Source organism: Pseudophryne corroboree, chromosome 6 (genome assembly GCF_028390025.1).
Source record: "Pseudophryne corroboree isolate aPseCor3 chromosome 6, aPseCor3.hap2, whole genome shotgun sequence".
In the NCBI taxonomy this organism is placed as follows: Eukaryota; Metazoa; Chordata; class Amphibia; order Anura; family Myobatrachidae; genus Pseudophryne; species Pseudophryne corroboree.
Genome location: NC_086449.1, coordinates 652,870,351 through 652,879,007, shown reverse-complemented (window position 1 = coordinate 652,879,007; position 8,657 = coordinate 652,870,351). Strand labels below are relative to the sequence as shown.

At 41.0% G+C, this 8,657-nt stretch overlaps 1 pseudogene; it reads left to right on the top strand.

The window, feature by feature from the left end:
• The first annotated feature begins 5,490 nt into the window (after nt 1-5,490).
• On the top strand, nt 5,491-5,610 carry LOC134937379 (5S ribosomal RNA; annotated as a pseudogene).
• The last annotated feature ends 3,047 nt before the right edge of the window (nt 5,611-8,657 follow it).

Sequence of the window (8,657 nt, the reverse complement as noted above, 5' to 3'; positions counted from 1 at the left end):
CTCCCCTGCAGTGCACATGGTTTTGCCCAATTGCTAACAAAATTCCTGCTGCGATCAACTTGGAATTACCACCATTGAGTATTGATATCAGTGTTCAGTAACTCTCACAAAGGGAACTAATAGTACACATTGCCCAACGAATTTATGAATAGGCCAATTTCCCACATACTCAATATGTAATTGTGAAAAATTACCAGGTGAGCGCTCAATACCAATGATGGACACAAAAATATAAAAATAAACTAATTTATTACATAAACTAATAACATATAACACTTTAAAATAGACAAGACCACAACACAGTAATCATATAAAACTGAGGTTCCGGAGACCTCTAGAATAAACAATGGTATGAACTATTTGTAAGTACTTGGAAGGCAGTCATAATAACCTTGAATAAGAGATCATTTTCTAATATCTTTTATCTGTATTTAATTACTCACCCAAAAGTAGAAGCACAAGAATTTTAGCACGGTCGTGCATATGGGTGTCCTCAAATTAATGTAAGTTCGATTCCAATTGGAAAAAGTTCATCAGTTTCCAAATCCACTAGAAGTATGAGCGGTGCAAAAAAATGGGAGTTGTATAATAACTGTTACTCACAGTCTAGGACGGCTTTTCCTCGCTGCACCACAGTAATTTGTTTGTAGCCGCTCTATATCACCCTGTGCACGGGTGAGACATCCGTCAGTGGCGGGACTCGTCAGCGGCGTATTCCGTCTGCGGCGCAAGTGGGGAGCTGTTCTCCACTCCGACAAAGTGTGGATGCACCAGTATACCGTTCTCTACCCCCAGCACAGATGGAATAATGCTCACCAGGGCAGGATGTAAGGTGTTCCCGGTATGATCCAGGAAAATGAACGGTGCAGTCTCGCTGGAGATGAACAATTGCCGGCAAATGTTGTAATCAGCTGCTAGGAGGACACACTCTAATTCTTGTGGGCAATGGGGTATTGGTGACTCCTTCTCTCTGTACCCTCAACGCGTTTCTCCGCACCCCAGGCGGCTTCTTCAAGAGGCAGAGTGTTCTACTCTGAACATTGCTTCTCATTCTTTTATACCTTGTCTTTTATAATTAGTGAGAACAGGTGTGTGTAGGATCTCAACAGGTGCATTCTCATTTGCACTCTCATATAGCAATGTTTAGCTCAGAGTATCACTAAAAGTGGTTTGTTTAGATAATAACAACAGTAGTTAACATGTTAAAAACACTTAATAATATTATACTAATATATATATAAATTGCTCGTATAGAGCTACATGCTTATTGTAATGCGGACAGAATAGGAGGCTCTAAATTTATAAATATCATTACTCCAAACTATTATAATATCTAGTAGTAGGAATATATAATTACTCAATTTAATAAATGACAAAATCATGGTAATATAATCTTTATCTAATGTTGCTTTCCAAATTACACAAACGTCTCATAATTTAATTATTTTTATTTTTATTTTTATTATTACATTCATTTTGTTATATTAATGCAGTGCAGAGTATGAAGCTCTACATCTCTGCACAAGCGTTCACAATATACCTTTACCAATATCTAAACAAATGAGAGAGCTCCGTCGCTACGTTATCTTTACTAGCACACATATTGGGCTCTCCCATATATTAGTTTAAGTAGTCTCCAACTAAAACAGCCCAGTTAGGAAATGTATGTAAAATCATATAGACCTATGCCCAGGGACGCGAGCAGACCTATGAAATCGACATATCGCTAGCAGTATAGAGAAAATGTCAGGTCTGGTCGCAATCGTGGGCACCGGCCAACCATTATTTCTCTTCTTACCAGAGAATACCCCCCCCCCCCCTAAAAAGATGTAGTTAGATAGGGGGACTACAGAAATATGAGGGAGCCAGGATTAGGATCAAGGATGAGCTTTTATACATCAGAAAGTTGTTGATAAGGGAAAGGAAGGAGGCCAAGGACAGAACATACAAAAGAGACCCTACATGTATCTAACATTGGTTAAATGAATTCAAGATCTATTGTTTCATTTAACCCATGTGGCTTCAAAGATTGCAGTCTCCAGATCCAAGCAGCTTCCTGGCGACATAATGTCCTAAAACGGTCCCCTCCTCTTTGGGTAACCTTAATCTGTTCGAGACCGATTAGTTGCAAACATGTAGGGTTACTGGCATGGACTTCTGTATAATGCCGTGAGACACTGTGATTCATGTAGCTTTTAAGGATATTTCTCCTATGTTCCATGAATCGCAGTTTTAATGCCCTAGTGGTACGTCCCACATAGTATAAGTGACAGGAACAGCGCAACAGATAAATCACAAAATGTGAGCTGCAGTTAATAAATGATTGAATCTTAAACTCTGTTTTTGAACCAGGTGCAGATATATGTTTAATTATATTAACTACATGATTACACATTGTGCATATGTTATGATTACATCTAAAAAAAAACATAACTTTTGGGCCCACTAGTGTTTGTTGTTCACTCAGAGCTCTATTTTCACACGATCCACTAAAAAAGCTAGGAGCCAATATATTCCTAAAATGTCTAGCCTTCTTAAATCCTTCTTACATCCTGCCCTGGTGAGCATTATTCCATCTGTGCTGGGGGTAGAGAACGGTATACTGGTGCATCCACACTTTGTCGGAGTGGAGAACAGCTCCCCGCTTGCGCCGCAGATGGACTACGCCGCTGACGAGTCCCGCCGCTGACGGATGTCTCACCCTTGCACAGGGTGATATAGAGCGGCTACAAACAAATTACTGTGGTGCAGCGAGGAAAAGCCGTCCTAGACTGTGAGTAACAGTTATTATACAACTCCCATTTTTTGCACCGCTCATACATCTAGTGGATTTGGAAACTGATGAACTTTTTCCAATTGGAATCGAACTTACATTAATTTGAGGACACCCATATGCACGACCGTGCTAAAATTCTTGTGCTTCTACTTTTGGGCGAGTAATTAAATACAGATAAAAGATATTAGAGAATTATCTCTTATTCAAGGTTATAATGACTGCCTTCCAAGTACTTACAAATAGTTCATACCATTGTTTATTTTAGAGGTCTCCGGAACCTCAGTTTTATATGATTACTGTGTTGTGGTCTTGTCTATTTTAAAGTGTTATATGTTATTAGTTTATGTAATACATTAGTTTATTTTTATATTTTTGTGTCCATCATTGGTATTGAGCGCTCACCTGGTAATTTTTCACAATTGCTTTGTTGTTTGAGGAGGCTGGCTACCTCCCCACCAGGTGGCAGCTAATCCCAGGGTGCACACACACACAGGTCTGCCCAGCGCCATCATAACCCCTATTCTTTTTCTTGCTTGATACTCAATATGTACCCTTAGGCAATGGAATGCCTGCTACTTTAGTATAAATAAGTCTCATATTTGCAAAAGAGAAAGCTGTATTATGCTGAATCTGTACAAGTTAAATTTTCAAAAGTTAAACTATCCTTTGGTTGTTAATAATACCTTTTTACAACTACAAAAGACCCCATATTATATATTGAATACCAATAGGAGCATATATTAGTTTATAAACAGTTAATAGGCATCCTAGTTAGAAAAGTTGCTCCTGTACAGTTAATCCAATATTTGTCTTTTAACATTTAGTATGCTACCTGTACATTCGTTATCCTTATAATTAATTTTCTGTCCTATACATTATCTTCCATATTCATGCAAAATGCAGGTTTCCCTTTAGCAATTGTCACTTGTAAAGCAAAGCATAAATAAAACTAGCTGCTGATACATTGAGACAGGGAAATCCACCATAGACTTTAGGTGATGTATTAAAACAGGTCTGATTCCCATTTGTTTGCTTATGGAATAATTTCACTGGTAAGTGGATTAAGATAAATAAGATTCTGACATGCACAAGTACCTACGTTGTTTATTTTATTAGATGCCCTTGTGGGCTCTTTTATGTAAGGAAAACTGCACGCCAATTCAGAGAGAGAATGGCAATGCACAGGTCAGCCTTTCGGGCAGCCCTGGAAGGAGACAATCAAGAAAGAAAACCCAACAAAGAAGAAAAGTTGGAAAGTAGACTCTTGTGTGGGAGCACTCAATTCAGAGGATTATATAGATCAATTCTGATAAAACATAATTTTATTAATTCATTAAAAATATAGTTGTAGGAGTAAGTTTATACGTAAGATATTGTGGCTACGCGAAAATATAACACTATATTATATGCAATTATATATGCATGAGATGTAGACTGTTACGTTCCCTTTTCTCCCCTCATTCTGGCTCATGTCATTTCAAACTCAAGGATAAGCTAAACAAAGTGTCCATCACAATGGAATATCCAATGAACATCCAGCATTGTCCGTAAATAAGAGACTCATACTGATCACACTACGTTCTGTGATCAAGCTACACTGCGAAATGTACGTCATCTCCCCCTGCGATCACGTGGTGCGCACACGTGATCGCACTAACCGGAACTCCAGGACAGTCACCCGGGCAACGGCGTCCAGCCGCGTCGAGCGGCTGAGAGCCGGGAGGCACTCAGCTACCACACGCTGTGGAGCAGCGGACACCGCCAGCATAGGCTGAAAGCCGGGAGGCACCCAGCTACCACACGCTGCAGAGCAGCAGACACCGCCAGCATAGGAATTAGTCAATCACCATTTTGGCTTCATTACACCTCCAGGAGCCTGTCACTTACAGGAATTTACAAACGGCAGCCCTCTACATGCAGCCCTTTGGGATTGGTATCGTATGACTACATAAACTATAAAGTTATTTCTCTGTATATTCACTACAGCCCAAATAGGCTATTAACTTGCTTCAGAATATTTTTTTGCTGCCTATATGTGTATGTGCAAATTCTATCTTATTACCCTAGTGCATACACACTGTACATATGCAGGTGCTGGACCTATATGGTATCTCACAAGGTATTAGGAGTAAACAATTATATTCCTAAGATACGGCAGAATTCTCTCACAAGGAATCTTAAAGAAGCTTATTAGCTACACGTTCACAGCAAATTGCTACTGAACTATAAATGTTTCTGTGTAAATTTTCCTTCTGCTGTGGTGGCGTGTGCGGTATAAGTTGTTAGAAGCCATATATATCATATATTGTACACAGCAACAGGTTTGCTACAATTTTTGCCTAATTGCATCCAACTGCACACTTGCAGCAAATTATTACTCTACTATCTCTGTGTGCAGTATTTTTCGCTATGGTGATGTATGTGGCAAAAACTAATTGAGGCCTCATACATTATATACAGCAACTGGTTTGCTATAATTGTTGCCTTATTATATATTATCATTATATGCAAGTGGACGCCTCTGCATATAAAAAAATCTTTCTCCATGTTAACTGTCCCTAATGTAATTTTGTTTATGCATTATGACTAATATTGTTATAAATCCATTCTTATGGGCATGAGACAAATACTGAATACACGACTGATTCAGTTCACCTTTGATATACAACTCGGTTGATACGGGTATTGGGATTAACTGAACAGGCAGATTAAGAAATTGCGGACATACCCCACTGGAGATGCCCGATCTCGTCTGATCTTGGAAGCCAAGCAGTAGAGGGCCGGGTCAGTACTCGGATGGGTGACCACCCTGGAACACCCTGGTACTGCAAAATACTCTTCTGCCCGATCTAGAGTGATCCCTAATAATACCAATTGGCATTCGGTTCTGTATGACCTATGATTCAATTCTCTATGACTACTTAATCCTGATTAGGACTGCTGTAGAATAAATGATGGTCATATACTACACAACGGTGTTACTGCTATCTCAGTAAAATCAACAGCCCATATATTTGATTTCCGGTTTCTATTGTGGTATCAAAAACCACATTAATTGCATATAATATAGTGTTATATTTTCGCGTAGCCACAATATCTTACGTATAAACTTACTCCTACAACTATATTTTTAATGAATTAATAAAATTATGTTTTATCAGAATTGATCTATATAATCCTCTGAATTGAGTGCACCCACACAAGAGTCTACTTTCCAACTTTTCTTCTTTGTTGGGTTTTCTTTGTTGATACTTTCCTTGACTCTAGGGAGCACCACTGATAGCAACAAACAATTGCAAAACGGATCTTTCTCCCTATGCATAAAGTTGCTGCATCTATAACGCAATTTAGCGTAATAAATCAGTTTTTCAGATGACATTACAACCTTATTGCAAGACTAGTGCGGTCCCAAAAAAAGCTTTTCTCTTACAGGAGACAATCAAGCACAGCCTGTGGCATGACATTTCTCACAACAGAGACACAGTTTGGCGACATTCAAATATAAAATTATCGACCAAGGACCTAAAAATATTAGAGGGGGTAATAGAAATAAATTATTGTTATAAAGAGAAGCTAGGTGGATTCACCGACTCAATACAATGACCCCAGGCGGCCTCAATGAATATCTTAGTTTAAATTGTTTTATAGATTAATTATGTAGATATTGGGGGCAAGCCTCTTTGGTTGATAAGATAGTATTTCTGTATAGTGTTAATTGGATGTATATTAACAATTATATATGCAGTACTGTATATCCAATGGAAAATGTCTTTTCTCCAGCTACCCGGGATCCTTGTATTTTAACATTGTGAGTTTTTTGTTTATTTCAGTCCCTATGGTAACCAAAGATTGTGCCAAGAAACGTGGATTTTCATCCTATTGCGGCATCAGTGGCCTTTTCCCTAGCCAAAGTGGAAAATTGGGCGATCAGTGGCTTTATTAGTATTTGTCATTGGCACTCATAGGGTGAGATTCAAATGATATATCACGCCCAATTTCCTTTCTAAAATGATCTCCGTTATAGCACATATTGCGCCCATAGTAATCAGGTTTAGCTGTGTAAAGGGTTGTGTGCCTCGCTACTCCGGGGGTAGTGAGCTGAAATAATGATACAACGTCCCTGAGGGCAGAAACAGAAAGGTTGTGGAAAGGGGTGAAAAGAATTGAATCCCGCCCATAAAGTGTGATGTGATTTTTATTGCTTTTATTATTTCATGTTTTTATTATATTAAATGTGATATATTTATTATAACAAACCTAAATTGTCATTCATTAACAAACAGCCAGCATTGGTATACCCCTATATATTTATATTTAATTCTGCCAGTCCGCCTGCCCCCTCCAGCATCAACAATCCCCACTCCCTAGCCGCAGTAAAGGTGGAACAAAAGCTGCTGCGGCCACCGGCATAGATGTGTATGAAAGTGGTGCAGCGAAAGGCTTTCATAGCCCTCCCTGCGCCGCATACTTTCTGAGCCCTGGAGCCTCCTCTGTGCGTGATGTCACAGAAATGCCTCCCCGCCACAGCCGCGCCCAGATCCCCAGAGGGCCTGACTCCGCAACACAGCACCTGGGCTGTCGGCCTGGAATCCCCGAGATGGCAAATGTAATGAATAGAGTGAGTGATATCACGGAGGGTAATGTCTGGACACTGAATCAATGTAAAAGGTGACAGTGCTGTGCAGTGCAGTGGGTGTGCAGTGTTACTGACTCTGCACAGCACTCTCACCTTTTACATTGATTCAGCGAGTCAGTCACTTCTGCCAGCCAGTCACTATTGTTAGCACCGGTGTCCCAACACGCTGCATTACAGGGAAGTAGATGCACTAAATAAACTACAGCTCCCAGCAGCCCTTAGTGCCCAAACAATCCAGGGCTAAGGGCTGCTGGGAGCTGTAGTTTATTGAATGCATCTTCTTCCCTGTAATGCAGCGCATTGGGACACCAGCACTAACAATAGTGACTGGCTGCTTGGCTAGTCTCCGGGAGAGCCACTGCCAAAGTGAGGACAGCAGCTTAGCTGCTTCCAGGAGAAGAAGTATTACCCGCCCCTCCCCCACTCGCAGTACCGCCAGGCTTCATATGCAGCACCCCTACACACCCCCATCACCACCCTTGGTGACTCGGAATCCCCTCCCCCAACCAGGGCAAGCCCGCACTCTCCCCTCCCCCACCTGTGGAGGCTCCGGACCCCCTATCCCACCCATAACACCCCTGCACCCAACCTCCCCTATCCACTGCTCCCACCCCTCCCCCACCTGCGGCACCCCCAAAACTGCCCTTCCCCCACTTGCAGGACCCCCTCCCCATCCACATCTCCCCCGCATCTGCCACTCCAACTGCAGCACCTACTAGGTGATTCATCAGGCCCTGCATGCACTGTTCACATTGTAGAAAGGGGTTACGACTCCTTAACCATCGCACGCCCTTTGTACGTGCAATATTTAACCACTCACACAATTATGATTGGAGGTAATACTCCATATAATACAAATATTGCATGCCACAAGGGCATGCAAGGGTTAAGGGAGCGTAGCCCCTTATGACAGTGTGTAGAGTGCCCGTAGGGCATGATGAATCACCTAGTGTATATATATATATACATGCATACAGTAATGGGCTATGAATTATTTCATGCTTTGTTTATCTGTACTGCACAATAAACCTAGCATTGACTAGATTGCTGGACTGGTGTGCTGTTTTCCTAGCTGCTCTGTGTTTGGAGGTGCCCATTCACCCCAGTAGAGGACACTACCATCTTGATCTCCTTACAATACATTAACACACTTTCCTTCTCCCAATAGGCATGCTTTTCTTTGTACCTTCAGTCGTGCTAACTGTGCTGAGTCTGGAATTAAAAGAGATGGAAATAAAATGTTTT